The sequence below is a fragment of the Zonotrichia leucophrys genome, chromosome 9 (genome assembly GCF_028769735.1).
Source record: "Zonotrichia leucophrys gambelii isolate GWCS_2022_RI chromosome 9, RI_Zleu_2.0, whole genome shotgun sequence".
NCBI lineage: Eukaryota > Metazoa > Chordata > Aves > Passeriformes > Passerellidae > Zonotrichia > Zonotrichia leucophrys.
The window spans coordinates 12,756,056-12,779,981 of record NC_088179.1 but is presented as its reverse complement, the minus strand read 5'-3'; the positions used below and the strand labels follow the sequence as shown (position 1 = coordinate 12,779,981).

Below are 23,926 nucleotides of genomic sequence, written 5' to 3'. Positions count from 1 at the left end.
GTGTTAGAGTTACATTTTCCCTCTCCGTTATCTCTTCAGAAGAGTGAGAAAATGGTACATAAGCTGCTACTTTGAGATACAGTTGATTCCTGGGTGCTGTCTGAGTAGGTGCAGTTATGTCTGCTGCTCTTCCAGCACAGAATGTGAGATTTGGGACAAATTGGCCCATCAAACCCATGTACCACCTATTTGCAAAATGGCGTGGCATGCTGAGGACATTAGATGCATCTGAAGATGGTGTTAAGTTAAATGTATGTATATGACCACAGATAATTAGAATAACAGGGGTTTTTACAAGTACAGTTTAATGAGAAGTTATTGTTACTATTAGGTCATCTCTTATGGAAAAATCTTGGTTTATGAAGATAATCCACATTTTTCAATCCCTATATAGAAAGAAATGCCTTTCATACTATAGCTTTTTCTCCTGTCTAGCTCTGTCTTGATGTTAGAATTTCATTGGATGAACTAATTTCAGGGCTTAAACCTGGAATAGTTGAAGTACTGAATATTTTTGTTAGCATAAAGCTCATTTTCAGCAATCACTTATGATCAAGGTATTCTACATTATTTTTACCCTGTGTACTCTTTGAAAATGGTATTTTAGGAAAACTTGGTATATACAGGTATCATTCTCTTGAGAGTTTGAAAGGGGAAAAAAATTAAAAATTGTCAGCTTTCTTATTTCCAACACTTCAAAGCATATTTACTAAAGATATGTTGACTGGGTTTCTGTATAATTTTGTGTGAATGATTTATCTTGTCTGGTCCAGAATGTAAACTTGCTAAAAATGGTAAATTAAGGATTTTTTAATGGAGGAAAGCTGCTTACTAATTTGCATTATAAACAGCAGGCCAATTTCAGACAAGCTATGCTTTTATTTCAGTAGTGTTGGAGACAGAGAGCACTAATTACAGAGAGGGAATTTTCAAAGGTGGTTAGACAACAAGAGCATGGGCCAATGACACAGATCTCCCTAAATTGCTTAGATTGTTTTGAAAAGTTGAGATGGTTTCATTCTGTTCTTATTCCTTCACTATAATGTGTATGGGTTATAATATCTTGATCCCCCTTTCTCAAGAAGTCACTAGTTATTTAATAGTTTAAGACTTTTTTTTCTTAAATTGTATTATGTACTGAAAAATTCACACAATTTCGTAATTGGTAAAAAGAAATTGTTTTTTCTTCAAGTTAAGAGCTTGATATCACTTCAAAGTGAAGGGAATCCAAACTTTAGCAAATCCATCAAAAACAGTTGAATGAAATTGTCAAAAACAATAATAACCCCTAAACCCCAGAACACAGTGGATGCAGGTCTGAAAGGCTGACTTATATTCCAGTTTTGTAGCATTTCACATTTCTTGCTCTTTGTATTTTGTGTACCAATGCAAAAATTTCTACAGGTTCATAGAAGACTTGGGAACAGTTATCAAAGCTTACAATATTGACCAGAATGATGTCAAGTAAAAAGACTGAATGAGTTGAAAGCAAAAATACCCAAGAAAAGGGAGACTGGAATCATTAGACTAGCATCTCAAGAAAAATAAGATGCACAACTTTTACCTGTAAGTATCTGCATGTTTTTACTGGAGGTCAGGACTAGTGACTATTTATTTGAATTGTTCATCAATTCCATATCAATTATTTTAAAATTTTTGGAAGAAAATCTGCTCTTTAGAAGATGTGAAAGAATGTAGGTAAATTTAGCCACTCCTGGATGAAGTGAAAAATCTGTTAATCCAACAGTACAGTAAATGTCTGAAATGAAAAATAGTAGCACAGAGCTGGTTTTTGTGATCCTTGATGTCTTTATTTGGAATAACTTTAGTCTAAATACATTTACTGTGTGCTCAGCAGAGGCAGGATTGTTAGAGTTTGGTCTAAGAGAGAAGGTAAGGGAACTGCCTACTAAGGGTACAGTGCAAATTATCCCATCAAGGGGCAAGGACAGGAAATCCAGTGGGAGCCTGAGCTGGCTAAATCAAGAGCACTTCCCATACTTCAGACATGAGAAGGAGGATTGCACAAAGGGGAAACTGGGTCAGCTCACCACGGCAAACTGCACGCGTATAAATCAGAGGAGCTGCTCGTGAGAGGGGGACAGTGGCTGAGCTGGCTGAGGGGACAGTGGAAGGGCCTTTTCTGCTGCATTTCAGGATAAAGGTCAGCTGCAATAAGGTGGCCTAACACCAGCACCAACAGGAGAGAATAAGGAAGACACAGGTTTGATAGCGTGTATAAAATGTTTTCATGCCAGCTGGGCAGGTGAACTTTGCTCTTGGTGCTTAATGGGCTGGTTGGTGAACTCTCAGAGCTCAGAGCTCCAGTTATCCTGCAGATTACTCTAACAGTTATTTGCAGGAACTTCTGAGGGGCAGACAAGTTACCTAGATACTAGAAAAATGTAAATTTAGTGATTATGTAGAAAGAGTGGGAAAAGTGAGGAATTTATAGAACACCCAGTGCTGGAAAGACACTAAAATATAACACTCATGCTTTTGGTGTACACAGTGGGGAAGATACCAAATGGTGAATGCTTGTGGCTTGCATCTACCTGACCTAAAAATAAAAAAATCTTGACTTGAACTAGGCTTTTTTTTCCTCAATCCTAACTTTACATTAAAGAGAATAAGGCTTTGTGAGCCAGTTGAACAGTCAAGCACAGGCAGAGAGGGAGGGGCATGATACGCAACAAGCTGTGACTTCCAGGGAAAGCAGGAATGAGTTGGATCCTTCTTCATTTGGAATAATGTGGTTGTGCTGAGGTAATGATATATTTAGATAATGCTCTTCTGTGCTTTGGATCCATTTTCCTAAGTTGTGTATTCTTTGGCAAAGACCTGAAACTCTTCTTTTTAAGGATCTGTTTCTTGTCTCTACAGTTTTACTGACAGGCTCTGAGGAGGTCAAATCATTTGGGGTGCTGGTCTCCTGACCAGAACCAGGGTTGTTACAGACACTTCTGGGAAGGGGTCATGAGAGGATAATCCATTTGATCCCAGTGACAGGAAGAAGACCAGCAGGACTGGATACTAGAAAGTGCTATGTTTAGGAAAGTGGGAAAGCATCTGAGAAGGATGGCTGACCACAGACTGGCAAGCACATTTAAATGGCTTGGACAGTGGAGTCAGTGAAAGGAACATTTGACTCAGAACTTCTTCCAGGGAAGACATTTGCTGCTTCCTTCACACAACCATAGTCTATGATGTGTGTGTCATCTGTTGAAATGGCTATCCCAGGCTCTCTGGGAATAAGAGGCCCCTTACAGCTTCTGAAGTATCCAAGAGTGAGCTGTAGGCATTCCTGTATGAGCCAGATGCCCCTGCTGCCCACAGAAGAAAGAAGGGCTGGTCAAAGTCTAACACTGCACTGATCTGTGCCTTTGGAGCAGTCAAAAAGTCTGTGATTTGTCCTTATCTGTACTTGGCTAAAGCAGGTGGGTTTTTTTTTTTTTTGAATACCACATGCTGTTTCTGCCTCAGCACCTCTTCACATCTGTCAAAGTGATCTTGAGCTCTACTTCCTTCTGCAGGATCTGCATCTTCTCCCTCTGTGCTAAGCTGACAGAATAAGCCTTTGTGGCCTCTGCTCCCATTTCAATGGGGCAGAAGTTTGCAGCACTCCAGTTTGTACCATTCTGGGCTTGATATCATGGGTGAGCAGGTGTGAACAGGCTCTTTGGTTAAGACTGAGATTGATGTACAGTAACAACTGTTTAGGTAATTAAGAGTTTAGAAGATGTGATGGCAAGTTTAGGATATAAAACTCTATTCCATGGAAAAGAAGGGTGAAGATATGACAACTGCCCTCTGAATGCTGAAAGGTGTTTAAGAAAAAGTATCTTACCTTTTGTATGCTCAATCATCATTTGTCACTGCCTAAAAGAAAGCCAGTTTACACTAGATGCCTGCCTAGGTTTTAGGTAGCTAATGTAAGGAGAGATGAATCCCATCATTATCAGAGAATAGTTTAATTCAGTAACCACTAGATAAAGGTTAGGCCTTTAGAAATCCACTATGAACTCCATAGATCACTTGTGAGTTCAAGAGAAATTGAGAATCTTTTCAGAGCCTGGGTGTGTTGCCTTTATGACTGTTCTCACCTCACCTGCTGCTTGCTGTGTTATTGCAGCAGCCTGGAAGGCAGCTTTCCTTACACTGCCTGAACAATGACTGTGAATGTTCCTCAGGTATATTAATTCTTCAGAAGAGAGACCATCCTTAACAGAAGAATGTAATGCTCTGCTTCCTTATAATTTGCTAGGCACATAAGTTCTTTCTGAAAATGTTCTTGTTTATGATTTTGGTTTTTAATTAACTTAATATTTTAGCAAAAACTCATAGAATCATTCCTAGCTGTAAACTGCCAATGCAGTTTGGGCATCTTATCTGCCATCTCCACAGCAGTGTGTACTCGAGCATCATTGACACTTCAATTTCTCTATTCTGCTTAATGGAAAATTAGTATCCCAGATACTTAATCTGCTCTTTGAATGGTTATGCTTTCATACCACTCAACATTAATGCAGAAAAACAACTATCAAAGTGAAAATCATGATATCTTAGAGCTGGGAGATGTGTAACTCCTTCACAGGCTTTTTGATACAGAGCCTCCAGTCATTTGTAGTGCACATTAGCTTCAACCCTTGGTTGGCAAAAGTGTAGCAAAAATTGCCCAGCTCTTCTGCCCTGGGTGTTTTACATTATCCGAAAGGTTGTAACCTCAGACCATTTTTGAAAGCGGTAAATATTCAAAGTATGGTGCCTCATTGTATCTCTTTGTTGAGAAAAGCAATGTTCTTAGTACTGATCTTCCCTTGAGCTGCCCCTTGAGTAGGGAGCCAGATTCATTCTTGGGGTACTTGGACTGGGTAGCTTGAAGTGAACAGTCTTCAGGCTCAGTGACTACTATTGCCAGTGTAGAAAGCCAAATTACATCAAAAATCAAAGATTCAAGCAGAAGTAGAGGGCTCATTTGTAAAAGAGCCAAGTTAAAAGGTTCTAATAGTTTGTAGGATGCCTAATTATTGAAGTTATGCAAATAAAATCTTTTGATTTTTCCTTGTAGTCCTACCACGTTGTTCCATTGGGATCTGTCTTGACTTAATGTACAGAAAATAAACAAAATAAAACTAGCAAACAGTAACATAACATTGCAAAGTAATTCAATGCGTGGACAGTGTGCTGGTGAGTGGATTTTGGAGGGGGTTGGCTGTTTTGTGGTTTTGATGGGTTTGTGCCTTATCCTAGCAGGTAAGACAAACAAATTCTCACTTTCCCTTCTCAATATGGGATCTTGAAAGAGTTCATTTCCAGTCTCCTGTACTGCTGTGGGAAAAGCAGAGTGATATTCTTGGCTGACGACAGTGCAGTTTCCAAACGTTACCATGGTGATCACCTATGGAACATCACTACCACTTTTCACAACAGCTCAATTTAAGATTCAAGTTGAATATTTCCATGATTATGGGAGGGTAATTATTTCATTACTCAAGGGAAGAAGATTTAGGAGGTAAATAGCTCTTCATTAGTTCTTATATGATTTCCCCAGTCTTTTTAGGCCACAGAAATGCCAAATATTAAAGTGACAGAAACAGAGGGTCAAATTCTGATCTCCCTCTTCATCTTGCCTACCTCTCAGCCCCTTCTGAGCAGCCAAAAAAGTAGAAATATCTCTAACCATTAAATGCTCTTGAAACTTCAGACATCTGGTGTGAGGGTTTGTCTTTAAAGGGTGCCCATTTTTTCCAAGGTGCTCAGTTTTTTCAAACATGCAATGCAGCTGAATCCAGAAAAATTGCAGGCTGGATCACTGACCACTCCATGTAACTTTGAAAAGCCACAAAAGCAAGTTGGAGGGAAGTGAAGCACCCAAAATTCTGGCCTGTTATTCCAAAATGTCCTTGTTTTAACTGCAGATGTTAATGTCTTTTATGGCAAGGACTATTAATCATTTACCTGGGTTTTTAATTCCTTCAGAATTTGAGGAACCAGGAACTCAGGAACTTAGAGTTCCTGGTTATGTGAGAACGACTGATACCTTTTGTTATTGGTGGTGATGTTTTGTGGAGTTTATGTGCGCGTTTTAATTGAACAAAGCCATCTATTTATAATTAGTAGTGGATGTAAAAAAACCCTAAGAGATGAAATGTCAAATTCCACTGGGAATTTTATAAAAAGTTAACCTGTATTGTTAATTGCAAAGGGACTGTCTTCTACTAATTAAATCAGAGGTGGAACATCAAATAGATTTTACAAATAAGTTAATGGCTTATAAACAAATAATCGCCACAGCAAAGTAAGCACATATAACTGAAAGAAAACAATTATATTGTAACAGTGTTATTAATTTGTCCCTTCACATTATAGAATATGCAGGTCACAGGAGACTTTCACTAGAGTAGAAAGCTTGCAGATACCTCCCTTTGAATCATACTGTTTGTTAGGAGCCAACGATGAAATGATTCATGATTTCCTTCGCCTGTATTTTTATGTTTTCCAGTGAAAATAAATGAGTTTTGGATTTACATAATTACAACAAGACATTTCAAGAATAGTGGTGCAATTTTTTTTAGCTTATATCACCAGGCTGCCAAGGTTTCAGGACACTACTAATATGTCTAGACAAGCAGCTGTTTGTGTTGTTTTGGCTGACTGTCATTGTGTTCCTTTATTTTTTATGGCCCAGGGTTCAGCAATGATGTAACTCTGTAATCAAGTGATTGGGAACATAAAAGACACAGGAAAATACTGCAGTGTTATGCTAAATCAGACTGAGGTAGAACATGGCTAATCAACATTTTTCTCCTTTGTAAGCCATTTCTTAGGGATATCAGCCAGAGAGAAAGTAAGACTAGTTCACAGTGGAAGTAACTAGAAAATGCTTAATTTTTTTCCCAACAAAATTCTCATTTATGGAAGGAATTTTTTCAATACCAGTTTCGTTGATACTTTCTCAGACTGAGAGTGAAACTGTGGACTTTCAGGTGGTTGGCTTGACTGCCTCACAGAGGTTTCTCAATGTGAAATTCCATTCTGTATGGCCATGACTTATCCATTGGCTCAGAGAGACCCGCACATGGCCAACATCTGTCTCCTGAACAGTTTAAACCTGGGCTGGGGCTGTGTCATGTTCTCTTCTGGAGTTCTGCTGGCCTCAGGAATCCGTACCAGGAATGAGCCTGAAGGGTCTCACACAGCTCAACATCCAGAATGGCTAATTCTGCACAAGGTGATGGATCCCCACAAGGTGCTGTTGGCACATCCTGTTTGAACCCCCTGTGAAGCCCCTGAGCTCTTTCACTTTCAGTGACACCAGGGATTATTTAGTGTTCTTGACCCCTTAGTGAGTGTTACAAGTGAAAAGGAGTAGCTTTAATTGAAACTTTTATGGACAAGTTCTAGCATAAAAGAGTAATCTATCAGAGAAGACAGATCTTGATAATTTTACTCTAATTTTCCTTTAAAAAGCTCTCCAATATTTTGTTAGTAGCTATTAGAACAGGAAAAAAAGGTTAAGTCTTACTAACTTGATGACAACACTGCAGCACAGTTACACTCAGGAGCAGGATCCTTCTGGAACCAGTGCCACCTTTGCTCTTAAATACGTGTGTTTGCTGGTTAGCATTCACTTAAAGACGACAACACAATATAGCAACAAGATACAGTGTGTGTTACAATGCAAAATTCTATTTGAGGTCAAGACTAAATTAGGAAAGCTTATAAAAGATAGATGAGTAGCACAAAACAATTGATTTTTCATAGAATCAGAATTATTTAGGTCAGAAAGTGCCCTTAACATCAGCATGTACAACAATTAACCCAACACCATCAAATCCACCTCTAAACCATCACTCTAAATGCTCTGTATACATGGTTTTTACACACCTCCAGGGATGGAGGCTCAGTGACTTATCCCTGGGCAGCCTCCAAAGCTTGAACAAACCTTCACCCTTCTGCTAAGATATTTTTCCTTATATCCAATCCAAACTTCCCCTGGCTTAAGGCCATTTCCTTGTGTCCTGTCTCTTTCATGGACAAGTAATGGTGCCATCTTTAGAGCTGCCTGCAGTCACCACCAGCTGTGATTCACTGTTGGCCAGTTGCTAATTTCATTTTATGTTTTCCTAGCAAGGCAACAAGATTCCACCAGAGGAGTATACAGTAAGATAGAAAAATACAGTGGGAACAGAGAGGTAATGCCTGGTAGGAGGGGAAATATTTCACTTGAAGTGCCTGCTAAACTGAATAGTTTCTGTTCTCACTTCTGTGTAAAGTGGAATTTATGCTGTTATGCTATTTTTGTTCTGAAGAAGAATGATTTAGCAGACTGCCAGGAGTGTAAACTGAACAAGGTGTGATGTCTGAAATTAAGGAAGGAAAATGAAAAAAAATTAGCTGCTCTTGAGTTTGGGCTTCCCACGTCTACTTTATCTGACATAGTTCAGGTAAGAAACCAGCTTGGACACAATTCAGCAAATTATTATTCACACACTAAGTACAGAGTATTTCAATATACTCACTGAAGTAAAGTACATAGGAGAGAAATTAGACTTCATTTAGCACAGCACTTCTTTTTCAAAATAGTCTTGTTTTGATTTCCTGTTGAAAAATTATATTTTGAAGTAGCAGTGAAATCCTGTCCAATGCCACAAGAATAAAACTTGCATTAAATTCCTAGAGCTGCGATTCGTCTCAAAACTCTTCCTACCTCTCTGTAGGTTGAGGTTTCTTCATGAGTGATCATACAGCCTGGCTGGTACCTCCAGCACATTTTACAGGGTCTTTTTCTCTCCCACCATGTTTTATAATGATGCAGTTTTTTTCAAGACACTGTAAGCCAGTTGTATGATTTTGCATTTCAGCACTAATTATGTCTTACTGCTTTTTCTACTTTATACAGAAAAGAAACCATGACAGCCATTCAGCCTAGATTTATCCGAGATTATTTATTTATTTATTATTTATTTATTATTTATCTTATGTATATTTATATTTATTTATTTATGGATTTATCTGATCCGAGAGCTGGAGAGCCAAGGGGTGGTCAGCAAGACCCACTCACCCTTTAACAGCCCTATCTGGCCTGTGCGAAAATCTGAAGGAGAATGGAGATTGACTGTGGACTATCGTGCATTGAATGAAGTGACTCCACCACTGAGTGCTGCCGTGCCAGACATATTAGAGCTCCAGTATGAGCTTGAGTCCAAGGCAGCAAGGTGGTACGCCACTATAGACATAGCCAATGCATTTTTCTCCATTCCTCTGGCAGCAGAATGCAGGCCTCAGTTTGCCTTCACATGGAGGGGAGTGCAGTACACCTGGAACCAATTGCCCCAGGGGTGGAAGCACAGCCCCACCATCTGCCATGGACTGATCCAGACTGCACTGGAAAAGGGTGAGGCTCCAGAACATCTGCAGTATATTGATGACATCATTGTGTGGGGGAACACAGCTGCGGAAGTGTTCGAGAAAGGGAAGGAAGATAAATATAAATATACATAAGATTTCACAGTATTTAATTATCTAGCAATTTCCTCCATTGTTTTCAATAGATTTTCCTTTCTTTATTAAGTATAAAATATGTAGTGTTCAATTACAAAGGTATTGGGGCATTTTGTCCCTTCCTGAAGGTTTCCTGACTTTTGTCCTTATTATTGGTCTATGACATTTTTTTATTTTATTCCAACCAAATTCCAATTATTTAGTAGAAAATGTTCAACACAGTTGAAAAAGCTGTTCTGAAGAAGGTGGAGGAGGCTCCAACAATTGCTTCTCATGTGGTTTTGAGTAGAAAAGCTCCCCAAATGCCAGCATGTGTGCAGACTCAAATGCAGTCTCAGGGCTCTACCTTCAGGATGAGGGTAGCTGTAGGAGTATTTAAATGTGAAAGGAAGACAATGTGTGCTGCCTGGGAATCACTATAAAAGCATTGCTTTGCAGCCAGTTTAGTTTTTTGGTTGACCTTTATAATTTTCAAAACTAATAGGATAAAAGCAGTGCTTAAAACTTTTAAATGTTCTTCTGTTTTAAAGCATATGCTGGTATTCTGGCATTTACCTGTATCTCCAGTGTTACAACAGAAGGAAACTCACTCAGAATTACAGTTTTAATAATTTTTAAAAACTAATTAAGTAGTGTAAGAAAGTATTTTAAAACCCTATTGGTAAAACTTGTGGTAAAAGCTTTAGGACAGAAATGGTGATTTTTATCTTTTCTGTCACTTTAATGTTTTTTAAAGAATCTCATATGATTCTCCAGTGTCATAAAAAGATTCAAGCTTCAATTGAGCACACAATGTATTAGAACTAGAAAAGACTTCTGCTATCTCAAGGAGTTGTATAGAATAAAATATTTTGGTTGGAAGAGACCTACAATGATCACCTTGCCCAGCTATTTAAAATTTGAATATATTATAAGTGTAAGAATTTGTAGCACATTGTGCATAGAATAGAAAATTTATGGATTTCCATGGACTCTGAGTTTAGCAGAAGGATAATTGCTCAGAACTTGAACATTGAAAGAGAGAATAGAACCAACAAGAGAAATCTAAAACCCAGCATGTGTCTCTCCTCACACCACACTCTCTGTATTTTCATGTTTATTGTATTTGTTACATCTTGGGAGGTATGTAGACCTGTTTTTTGGGGGTTTTTGTTTAGGAAGTTATTAATTCGATTTGAGTTCTCTTTGTTCAGGTAACCTATCTTTATTCTCAATTATGCTACTGCATGATCTCCTTTGAGACTGAACGCTCATCTCAGCAGTTCTGGTGAAGTTGAGGGAAAAATGGGCAGATCATTTAGCAAACAAACTCCACCCCTTGCCATTTTTCAGGGCAAGAAAAAAAATCAATATTTTCCTTTGGAATTCAAAATATTTTTTTTCAGGTAAATAAATGATTAACCCAAGAAGATAATTTAGTTTCATTGAAAACTCAATTTCCCACTAAAACAGTTTTGTGACAAATTTGTGACCAGCCCTCCTATAGCCATATTAATGACTTCTTTATTTTTCTCTATCCACACAGTGGAATAATTGCGGCTACTAAAACAAGTTTTTTTGTTGTCTGGTTGTTTTGTTCTCCTTTTTTTTTCTCTCTGAGGAGAAACACTCCAATGTGAGTGGAAGGGCCTTTACACACTCAGCTGGTGCTCAGACAGGTCAGTACTTGACAGTCGTTGCTCAGCTGAGGCTCCCAGGTTCTTGCCTGTCTTAGACTTTGGCTTTTAGCATATTTTGGGCTTATTTTTGAAGAGAGATTCTTAAACTCAAAACTTTATATAAAATGTTTGTAAATGCGACTAGACAGCATTTGTTCTAGGGAAATAAGGTTACAAAAAGTAGCATTTTTAAGAAATCAGAGTTAATTCAAAGTTTTGATGAATTGCAGTGGATAATTTTGGTAGGAAAAAAACTAATAGAAAAGATGAGAATATTGATTTTTTTTTTTTTTTTAGACTATGCTAAAAGGTTTCATTTGAATGTTTTTAAACCAAACAAATTTTTGTGGGACTCCTCTCCTGTTTAGAAATCAACCTCCAATTGGGGAAAAATGTTTAAAAATAGGTTATTTGAAAATGAAATAAAGTGTTAAACTCTAGGTTGATGCAGAATAAATTGTTATATAATTTCTGTAATATTTATTTCTTAAACTCTTTTTACAGATTCATTAGGCCTAAGTTGACCACCAAAGCAAAAAAGAGGTTTAATTTGTCCAATTCTGTTTGCAAATTTTATTTAATTGCTTGCAGTGGATGCTATTTCAATTGCAGGTAGCTCTGAGTTGAAGGTATTTTTCAATGCTCTGCTTCTTTTACAGAGAATTCAGAAAGTATTATTTTCAGAAAACCAAAAACCCAAGCTTTTTGACATTGGTGTAGCTGAATGAGCACAGGACAGTCAAGGATTACCCCACCTAAGTCATGGTTTGAGTGGCTCTTCACCAGATGTTACACCAGATGTAAGGTGTAACAAGTGGAATATGAGCACATGTGATTGTATGAAATTTTAAAAATCATGGCTCTTACCTAAAGGAGAGTGAAGCTATAATCAGTTGATTGATTTGTAGCTAATATTATTTCTGTTCAAATTTTTAAGTTTGTTACTCTATAGTTAGAAAATAAATAATTAGGAGGTAGGGTGGAAAGACATGGGAATTTGTTCTGTGTGTGATTAATTAGCTTATTTGCTCCAGTTTATTTTTGATCAAATAGAAGATGCTGAAGAGTATAAAATAAGGTCCTTAATATACTCTAAGGGCCTGTTTCTGCCCCAGCTGACATTAAAGGCAAGTTCCCTCTGATGCCACTGATGCCCTAATTGCCTGGGTTGACATTGATGGTTTCTAATTTCTCAATTCCAATTGCTTTGCTCTAGATAAGATCTTGGGATGATATCAGTTTTCTAAGCTGTGATCACAGGAAAATCAAATATTTTAAATGGAAGATTAAAGAGCTGGAAAAAGAAAACAATGCAGCAAATGGTTGGTGATTATCAAGCCACCTTGTTACAGGTGAGGACATACAGGAAGGAGGGGTCTCTCTGTGCCCATTTTTGATGGGAAATGCATTTGCACTCCCTGGATTTGCTGCACTAACTTTCCTTGCTGGGAGTCACAGAATTTAACTTAATAATTTTAAAAGAACCGTGTTGTCTGGAGGTGACTTGTTTATTTTTTAACCCACAGCCCACCATTAACAGGTTTTTTTAACCTGGTAATTTTGTTTCATTTTTCACCTCTTTGTTATTCATTTTATTAGCCTTGAGTGCAGCCTTGCCGCACTGTGATTCTTCCTCTCTTTTTTCCACATGGCTGCCTGGTTTGCAGAGGATGCCTCCTTTCAGATGTGTTCCTTCCCCTGACAAACAATTACCCCTGTTCCCCTCTGCAGGAGGCCATTAGGACATCATCACGGGTTCTGCTAAGTCATCTCACAATCACAGTTTTGTGCAATCACCTCTCATCTGAGTCTATCTAGGCATATGCCATGCGGGGAAACTAGCAGTCACAAAATGCAGCACCTCCAGGCATATTATTTGTTATTTTGGTCCAGGAATGTGATAGATAATGGCCACTGTCTGAAGGTCTCATTGGCTGCAGGGACTGGCATCATATGCAGAAAATGTGGAAAAGCCAGGACGGGTGAACATGTTCCTACTTAATAACAACAAAAGGAGCAGTTCTGTATTTTTGCTGATGATAAAAGCACCAAAAAGACAGACTCAAAAGGTAATGTTTGGAGAATTATTCCACTGAATAGACCCACAAACCTAAATTTATGCCACATCTGTTCTTTATTACTTACTGTTTATGAGCTGTGTGCGCAAATGGCAAATGTGTCAATAATTTGCTTCATATTTAGCCTAGTTATCATAGTGGAGCTAAGCATTTAACATTATTAGACTAAAAAAATACCATAAAACCTAGGCATTTTTAAACTTAAATGTGCCAATTATTAGGAGTTATTCCTTAAAATCCAGATGTACCAGGTGGGTCCTTCCATGCTAGACTAAGAGGAGCAGAGAGCTCCATTGCTTATACACAATTTGAGAAACTGTTCACACTTTCCTCCTAGCTGTTCACACATTTCTAACTGGTGTTAAAAAAAATCCTTAATTAAATATTATGATTCCAAGGACTGTGTTAGACCTTGAAATAAATGTGCCCAAAACCATGTTTTTTTGATAGAAAGATGCCAGCTGTTTTGTGGAAGACTCTCAGTCTGCGTAAATGTTACAAACTGCTGAATTACTAAAAGGCCCCTTGATATATGATCTCATGTTGCTTAATAGGCCTCAGATTACTTTGGGGAAAAATGGGTTTTATTGTGTTAATCATATGAAAACGAAGTTACTAATCCCTATCTAATTATGAGGGGTTTTTAAACTTGTAATAATATCCTAATTATTTCCTCTTATTGAAACAAGTCTTGTTCTAAAAGTAATCCTCAAGAAAGCATATGGAAAAATATCCAATGAAATACCTTGGCTTTAATTTTAATTTACATGGGTTTTGAACCATTATTTTTTTTTATTGTTGTTTCAAATATTATCAACAAATATTGTTTTGTATTGTACTCTAACAAATTCCTCTTCTTTTTTGATGGCTCTCTGAGCAGAACCTTAATTCAGGTTCCATACAAAATGTTTAGTTTATGATATTAAATCAAGTGAGAATAGACTCAGGACAATCAATCCTGAAATAAATCACAGAACAATGCAATTTAAGATTATTTGACTGCTGACAGGCAGATGATTAGATAGTATAATCATTTCCTGTGCTCTGTCTGCCTCTGAAAGTACTCTGGTTTTTGGGTATTTTCTACTGCAAGGTGCAAGAGACTGGAAAACCTTGGGATGGGGGAGGGGAGGAGGAAGGATAAGACTATTGAGGATAAGAAAGGAATAAAAATTTATGAGTAATTGTGTAGATACCACTGAGCAACATCTTAACCTCATGCCCAAGTTAAAATGCCTTTGCAGCAAATGAGACTGAGAACTGCAAAGTGAACCTTGTAGTCAATGGAAGGGAAAAAACCCCATGGTTTTCCTGCAATGAGCTCATCAGGGAGCTCCTCCCTAATTTAGGCTCTAGCTTGCAAAAAAGAAGTCTTTTTTTTTTGTCTTTTTTTTTTTTTTTTTCCTCTGACACTATTAGATCAAAACAGTACCCAGGCATTAGACAGTATTTATTAGCTTGTAAGGCCAGAGATAATGATCCCATTCAATCAGAACTCATGAATAATTCAGCAGTCCCAACTCCACATAATTTCTGTCTTTACTTTTAAAACCAGTAAAGCACCATTTGCATTGCCTTTTTGAGGGGAGGGGAAATGACAGTAAGCAGAAAAATAAAGCAGATTTTTTTCTTTTGGTTCTGCTTCTCAAACATACTCAGCTCTCTTAGAATGCTGTCTCCCTTCCCTTTCTCCCCTCCTAGCTCCCAGAACAAAAACGACATCAGAATAAATATTAATCATGATACTATTGAGAAGATGCTGTACACTAATTATTGTCAAGAATAGTGCTACCCATATTTATAGAGGATTTTGTAATCACTGCAATTTGTTCAGTATTGTTACTTATACTAGCTGCTATGAAGTAATTACAGGTTTTTCACTTCTTTTTGTGTGTGTGTGTGTGTTTTGTTGTTGGGGTTTTTTTGGCTTTTTTTTTCGCTTTTTGGGATTTTGTTTTAAAAGAACACCCACACCTTTTTTTTTTTTTTTAACTTTTGCAAGTAATCATTTCCCCATGAACAGTTTCTGAGAAATGAAACATTCTTTCTGTGAAATTAGTTTCCTGCTGCTGAGCTGAAGAGGCCCAGGCTGATGTGGTACTCATAAAGCTGAAGTGCTGGGTTACATATCCCACAGGATGAAACTGAGGTTTTCAGTATCTTGGAGCCTTTCTTTACCTCACTTGGCCAGCTTAATCACTTAGTGTTACTTATTGTAAAAGTATTTTGCTTATATTTCATGGCAGATCCCACGCTGCTTTAGATATTCCTCCTTTACTTCATGCCCTTTGCTTCTTCAGGTCATGCTGAATAAGGAGATAAAGATTTGACGATCTTGCTGCTGCTTTATAAGACCACTTTTCCATTTGATGCGTGCTAAATTGTGATAGCAGTGGAGTGAGTATTACATGGTTTGGTCCCTTTCTTGGCCATCATAGCAGGGATCTGTCCCCTGAGTGCACAGAGCAGTTCTGGGGTGAGCCTGCCAGGGGCAGAAGGCTGTAATTTCCACTCCTGAGTGGGATCCCTGCAAAGAAGTAGCATGTTCCAAGCACCAACTACAGCCTATTAAAATATTCATTTCCTTGCTTACTGATGTGAGCTTCTGTAAAGAAAGAGGGATTATAGATCTCTTATAAATAGATTTTTTTTTTGTTATAAACACAAACAGCTTTGCTGAGCTGTGGGAAGGAAGGAGAAGCATTAGCAATGACATTCTGATCCTGTCAACAGCACTCTACAAGAATGCATTTCTCTGACATCTCTGTTAACTCAACTAATGCAGATGTCAAGAAAGTCATCATGTGCATGTGTAATGCTGCAGCAGAGTGGCTGTGCACACTGCATCGACATCTATGAATCAGTGGGAAATACACAAATTATCTTTCCATTTTTGTATGAGTCATTGGCCTGTCTTTCCATGTCTGGGATGATATATCCTTGGAAAAGGGATAGAAAGAAAGAAGGGTTTTCCTGAGAAAGCATTTTAAGAGCTGAAGCTTGAGTTGTAAACATACTGGAGAGTGCATGTCCTTACTGTGGATGTACTTGATGTGCTTCTTTACAAAGTAGAACAGAAGACAAGTGACATAAAACCTGTTTTCTTTCATTAAGTTATGTCAATGTTTGAAGAAGGAGGAGGCATTCTGGCCACATTTGAACCAAAATGTTTAGAGGGCAAATAAGCAGCAGCTCAGCAAGCTGCAACTAAAGAAAAGACAGTCAATAAATCCTGAGGGACTGCAGATATATTTGTTAACTTCCAGTGTCAGTCTGAGTGAGAGTGTTTGTGTATTCATGTCAGTCATTAATTAAAGGCCTCTTGGGAGATTTTAAGATCTTCATCTTGGATTAGTGAAACTGAGCAAAAAGACAAATAGGGCTTTGCAAATTGCCACAAAGATTGAGGGTAGTGAGTGAAAAGGATGTTCTGATTCAGATATCATTAATTTCCTCATAGGTATCATGGTATGAGGACTGCTGGTTTAAGGGACATCATCAATCAAATGTTTACACTGCTAGTTGAAAGGCTGCAATGGTACTTGTGTTAACAGTTGATGCTAACCCATAAGAAACCCCAGAAATTTAGGACAAAGCTGTGTTCAGTTTAGCACAAAATAACGTAGTGCTCGTGAACATTTTCACCAGTTTTTAGTTATGTCTTTGCAGAGCAACTTGAAATTGAAGTATGAAAGAAATAATACCTATAAGACTGAATGTTTAGGCTCCTCTTTGTGTACCCTCTGATCAGTCCCCATATTTGGAGGAAACATCAATACAAGTCCTGGTATAGAGGAATATGATATGGAACTGTGATATATACATATTTATATATATAGGGACTATAGGGAACTGTGTTAGGGAACTAAAAATGAATGCCTAAGTGTTCTGGTGAGCTCTGAAAGTAAAATCTGATCTGTAGAGTGAGACAGGTAAGGCCCCAATGTTCATCACAAGTGCTGGGGATGTCATTTAGACTGCCTGTCTCTCCAGGTCCCATGGGCTGAATGCCCTTTAGCAGTAAGTGCGCAGGAGATGCCTTGGGTTTCATCCAGGGGATTGTGCAGCCTGTGAGTGCCCTGCAGTATGACGCACAATCTGGTGAATGGGGATGACAAGGTAGAAAAATGAATTCTGGATTTGAAACAGAATGCTGATGGTACATATACCCTCCAACATTTTGTAATGCTGATAGCTATCACTAAGTGAGATAAGGCTTAGGTAGTTTCCACTCTGCTCAGGGGAGTTTTAGTTGTATTGGTGTTTGTGGGAAAGGGGATCAGATGTTGAGTTTTGCCAAAAAAGGAGATTCTGGCTTAAGCCTGTGTAAATTTACATGTCAGCACATGTGAATCTGATTGCCAAATTGGAATCTAAATGTGCAGCCACCAGATATAATCCAAACCATATGAAATAGATCTGTTAAGTGATCTGTAAGTGAACACATGTTTCATCCAGGGACAACTGTAAGCATTTGAGCAACTTAGTGTGGAAGGTCCTTATAGTTTAAAAATAAACACAACAACGATATGTGAACAGAATCCATGCTCTTTATTGGGATGTGTGAGGCACAGCATGGCCAGCTGGGCAAGGGAGGGGATTGTCCTGCTCTGCTCTGACCTGGGGCAGCCTCACCTCGAGTGCTGGGGCAGGTTTGGGCACCACAATGTAAGAAAGACACCAAACCATTAGAGAGCATCCAAAGGAGGGCTGTGAATGGTGAAGGAGCTTGAGGGGAAACTGTGTGAGGAGCAGCTGAGGGCACTGGGCCTGCTCAGCCTCTGCAGCCACAGCTTCCTCCTGAGGGGAAGAGGAGGGGCAGGCCCTGATCTCCTCCCTGTGCTGACAGTGACAGCACCTGAGGGAGTGGCCTGAAGCTGTGTCAGGAGAGGTTTAGGTTGGATATTAGGTAAAGGTTCTGCCCCCAGAGGGTGCTTGGGCTGGAACAGGCTGCCCAGGGAAGGGGTCACAGCCCCAGCCTGGCAGGGCTCCAGAAGAGTTTGGGCAATGCTCTCAGGCACATGGTGTGACCCTTGGGGATGGTGCTGAGCAGGGACAGGAGCTGGACTTGATGATGCTTGTGGTCCCTTCCAACTCAGAATTTGTGATTCTGTGATTTTTCCCTATCCTGAGCTGTATAATTCAGCACAAAACTATCACAGCATTACTTGCTACTACAAACTCTGCTTTGTAAAGGATAAAGATGTAAACACAGCCTGGCCCAGGGAGCTTAAAGTCAAAGTGATAATCCCAAACATAATTATACATATACCTAACTTCACATTTGAATTCAGTGGGGCACAGAGGTGCACACAGTTGAACAAGCCTGTGAGTAATGATTTTCCAGAACAGAACACAAATTTTCATGGTGCAAAGGCCAATTATAATATGCCCTGAATGTTTGTATATGAAGCATTTCCCTCTTCATTTGGTGAGGGAGTAAATACATTTTTATAGTATTGCCTTGCTTGTGATGGCTCCTACAGAATAAGCAAAAGTTTAAGAAGAGATTTAGAGTTTTGCTCCAGACTCATGTAATGCCAAGAAATTTCAGCCTCACCACCCCATTTCCTCCTTCATTCTTAGATTACTCAGGTTGTCTTGCAGTGTTGATGAGACTCTGCCCAGTACCAAACTGTGCATCAGGAGTTGCTTGCAGCAGTTTTATTTTCAGCACTCTCTGCAGCAGCTGCACTCACACACACCAGAGTGCAGAAATAAAATAAGCTACAGCATTCACCCAATGTCAAATGTCTCAGCATTGGAGTTCAACATGTGAACGTACTGATTTCTTATAGGATTCCTGAGCAAAGGAAAAATATGCTCTAAAGTCTGTTTCAACTCTACTAATTTAAATACTTAAGCCTTTGGAAGTTAAAACCTGATCCTACTTTCTCTGAAGGTGATGGGAGTTCTGCAATTGACTTCAGTGGGACCAGGATCGGGCCCTAAGTCACTAAATAACATTTTCCATGGTAGTAATTATTAACAGCAGTTTTGAAGCTAAAGAAATTCCTATTTTTCTGATTTTTTTGTAATGCAAGTATCCAAAATTGCAGGTGGATTTAGGAAGAGAATCAAACAATTATCTGAGGTATGTTCAGGGATGACAAACTCTGAAATGAGGACACATCCAGGGCTGCAGGCTGAGTGAGATACTGTAGGATGGATTAAGAACTATCAAATGCTGTAAGAGAAAGGTAAGTATTATTGATTGGGGGTGGGCTAGGAAAATAATATGCTAATAAGGTGCAGTGCAGAGGTCTTAAAACCTGGCAGATGCATTTTTCTAGGGCAATGTTTGTAGTGTGAGGGGTTGCAGAAGATATGTCTGAAAGGAGACCCAAGGGGAAGTTTAGTCAATCTTGGATGCTTTTTAAAAATATTGTCTTGCCTTGTAGTTAAATAATGAATGCAAATCTCCTTTCATGGATTTAAAGCTCTGATTGCTGACATGGGAAAACCAGAAAGGTTTTGCTGGTTTTTTTCTTTTTTTTTTCTCTTTTGTAAAATAACACCAAATGACATGGATATCTCTTTGTTCTCACATATGAATTTATCTTTGTTTTAGGATAAAAGGAGCACCAGATGTGACTGGGACTGCATTAGCAGAAAAGAGCTGTGCAGAGTATTGTGGTTTTCATTTGTTAGGGTTGCTGGAAACATTTCAGTAACTGTCTTTCAGCGGACAGCAGTGTAGCTTGCAGCTTGGGGCTCAAGGAAATTGAAAAATACAATCAAGTCTCTCTGATTTAGGAAGAGAATGGTGCTGTGATGTGTACAACAGTGCACTCTGGCTATTATCAAATTGGGTTTCATTAATTCTAGTAGTTCTTCCATGTGCAAATTTGTGATATCACATGATGTCCATCACATATTGAGTAGTGCCATCACATCCAGTTGCAAATTTTGCACACAATCCTGAGGCAGAATTTTTGTTTTGATCATATATGATACTATGCTAAATTGTGTGGTATTTTGTCCCATTCCCAGCATGGTGATTTGGCCTTTCCCAAGGCCTAAGACAGGGAATGCATCTTTCTGAGATTCTGGCCAAACTTCCCCCTGTCTTGTTCCCATTTTGAATAAAATGAATACACAGTACAGCCATGTAAAGAAGAAATGGGGGATCAGCCCTTCTCTGCTTATGGATGGAATATACCAGAGACAATTTACCCTTCTTTTTAAGAAATAATCTCAAAATACATTTTTTAACTGTGGAGTTAGAAGCAGTAACTGTGCAGGCAGTGTTTCTGCAAGTTACTACCCATCAGCTGGCTGTTAGTAATTGCTTGTTGTGTTCCCAAACTTGTAGAAGCCATGAGACAATTTAGATGATGTCCTCAGTTGATGAAGATGATCTGTTATTCCAAAGTAACCTTGCTTTCCATCAAAAGAGACACAATCTCCCCCGGGAACTTGGAAATTTAATACAATAATACTTTACCTGATTAAACTAAGTAACTGAGTGGGAAGTAACTTATATTGCATGACTATAAAGAATCTGTCTATTAGCTACTCTATTATATTGCAGCCCTCATTAGCAAGATAATTCATCATACTGGAAAATGTGAATTGTGCGTTATGAATTAGGATAATAATATTCTGCACCTGGTAGTTATTAATTCCGGTTCAGTCTGATTTATCATAACATTAAACTATGCAATGTTTGAATAGAAAAGAAGTTAGTTTTCATGTTGTTCCAAGATACAGTGTGTGGAATGTTTCAGAATAATAATTAGATATTGGATAGTACTATATTTTCTGAGACAGAGATAGTGATTGCTTGAAAATGATATTTAAATGACCCTACTCTGCTTAGAAACCATATAGCCTAAATTGTACCATCCATTGCTGCTGGATGGACCTCTACAAGAACGTTTCTTTCAATGAGAAATGACACTATTTTTGTGCTGACAGTTTCTGTGTAATAATAGTGTTAGGTTTTGCCAACGAGCTACAATTGTTTCTAATATGACAGTTTGTTGAATTGTTGAATTTTGAATGGAGAGTAATTGAAAATGTACATTACTGTGGACTTCACTGGGTGAGGCAGGGGAGGGTGGAATTGGAGTTTGCTTCTGGCTCTAGTCTTGTTTAAAATGCACATGATGCAGTTCTGATTGTGTGAACAATTTTTTAAACCAGTCTCAGAAAGCAGTCATTTACCAGCAGTTAGCAGGGAGATTATGCTGGGGAGATGATACAAAAATGTGTATATTGACTTAAATTGAGATAGATTGCTTTAGCTTATTCTACATGCTATTTCTAATAATATTGAATGTTGGTAACGATTTCTCTCAGAGAATCCTAGAATTCTTTATAAGCATTTAATGAATTTTCTTTTGAAAAACGAAGCATGCCAGTGTTGAAAGTACAGGAACACATAGTAAAGTAGTTAGAAGTGAGAAGAAAGTCTAGGTTTGTTGATTCCCTGCTTTAGCCTCTCTGTTGGGACACTTTTCCCTGGGGCTGGGACAGAGTCAAGGCAAAGTTTGAGCTGGGATATTGCAGTGGCTGGTGGAACAACCTGGCATACCTTTGCCAAGGAGCTGGCAAAATTGATAGTGAGTGTGTCAGGTGGTAGCTGAGGACTTAGGTCATGTGAGTGATGGAAGAGCTTGATTCTTGCTGTCAGGGACCAGAGGAAAGTTCTCTAGTGAGTCACACCAGGTTTCAAATGGACCTGCAGCTCTGGGTGTCCGTGGTATTGCTCACAACGCTCACCAGGGAGCTTGAGAAGAGAAAGAAATTCTGTGTAGAACACAAAAGAATGATTGTCTCACTGTGTGCTGCTGCCCCTCTTCCTCTCAGGGTAGCTAGTGTCACTATTTTTATTCTCACACCATTTCTTTACTGTCTAAAACCCCTTTTTGTGGCCAGATGGGTCTCTTGCTCAGCTTTTTGCTTGGGACTCTAAGGGAACAAGAGTTTAGAGTCTTATGCTTGCCCTGTATTAGTATTAGATAATTAGTTTATTACTGTGTTTTGGAGAAGCTTGTCAAAATCTTTAGGTAAGCACCTATGGAAAGACATGCCCAGCTTTAATTCCCTGTATCTTTGAAGCCTTTAAATGAAATTAAGTCTGCCACTCTGGTAGTGTTGCCAATTAGAAAAGACATTCCTTAACTGAATTATTATGTGGTATGATGTGAGTAATAAATTCAAAAATTCAAATAAATTCATAAGGGATATCATGTAAATTTTGTGCTTTCTAATTTGCAAAATACTTTTCAGTAATAATTTTGTCTACTTTGCTAAGTATCTCCATATGTAGAGGGATCTTATGCTAAGTTTATTCATGGTTCACAGCACAAAATCTTTCATTTATTTAAGAAGTCGTGTTCCTAAAATAAATGTCTGTGTTGGAGTAGGATTTTCCATTTATGCATATTGCATTGTTTAAAGGATAATCATTTGTACACACTGGAAATATATAGGTTTTGATTGTATTTTAGATGCTTCTGAGATCAGAGCAAATATGAGTCTCCATAAATGGTCTAAGCTACAGAGCTGTGAAAAGAATGGATTTTCAATTTTCTGAACAAAATGAACTCCCCCAAATTATTTTAGCTCTAGTGAAACATTTTTCAACCTGAAATGGATTTTTAACATCTTTCTGATATTAATTTTTGTCAGTTTAAAATACTTTGTATGAAAAACTCAATAATGCTTTCAGAAACATAGAAATAAAATTGCATGGGTTCAGAATTGCATGGGTCCTGGATTTAATTTTTCTGACCAGTGCTGCCTGGTGAATGAGGTCCAAGTTGGCAGATAGGTATGGCAGACCTGACTGCTTTTCTGAGTGAATAAATTACAAACTGAAAAGTTTTAGCATGCTGTACTCCTGGCAGAAATTCATCTGGGTGGCTGCCACTTTTCTATCTTCCATTTCAGATCCAGGAGTGAGAGGTGAGGTTTTTCCTATTCTCTGGCAGCCCACAGACACCACTGTATCTGCTCTAAATCAGCATAGCTCTGGTGGGCTTCTACCTGCTGAGGAGCTGTCCCCTTTTCTTCATTACTGATGCCTTAAAATCATTCTGGCTTGATTTTCAGTTAGTTCACCTTGACTTATTGTCCTTCATTATTTTAATATTCATTTATGGTTTTGATCACCTGCTGACTCAATCATTTTTGAGCCCTGGTATTTCATTGCAATAGCTAATTTCTAATACTAACAATCTTGACTTTTCTAATAATTGTTTATTTTCTTTTTTCTCCTTTTTCTTTTGTTGTCCTCATTAATCTTCAGTTACAGAATTTTTTTCTGACACTTCCATGTTTTTCATGATGATGATGATTAATAATTTACATTTTACTTATTTAAACTCATATCATTTCTTCCCTGAAACAGTGAAAATTGCTGTAGAGTCCATTAAAATCCCTCAGCTAATTCCTGATGGGTTCTGGCAATCTATGCAAGTTCTAGTTGCTAGAGTAGCATTTTTTGAGGCTAAGTAATCCTGATTATCTTTGGCTTGGAACTGGCACCATACAGGAACCAGTAGAAAACAGTTTAAAATTTTGATCAGGAATTTCAAACAGAAAAATCATTCTGTTTCCACTGTTTTAGCTGTGTATTGATGTTATCTCTGCTGCTGCTATTCTGCCTCTGATGGGAACCTTGGCAGCAATCCTCTGATTTCTGCCAGTGCAGAGAAAAGGTAGGGCAATATTGTT

The 23,926-nt window shown here is 38.3% G+C and overlaps 1 long non-coding RNA gene across 7 annotated transcripts in view; it reads left to right on the top strand.

Annotated features, from left to right (window-relative positions):
- LOC135451883 (uncharacterized) overlaps positions 1–23,926 on the top strand; it is a 158,918-nt gene that overhangs the window by 129,818 nt on the left and 5,174 nt on the right. For 6 of the 7 annotated variants that reach the window (XR_010441455.1, XR_010441454.1, XR_010441457.1 and 3 more), the window contains 2 exons: positions 1,405–1,566; positions 2,884–5,127. This is a non-coding gene — a long non-coding RNA (uncharacterized LOC135451883). Of the gene's footprint in view, positions 1–1,404; positions 1,567–2,883; positions 5,128–23,926 lie in introns of those variants that run through there. The other variant, XR_010441453.1, reaches the window with a different exon arrangement.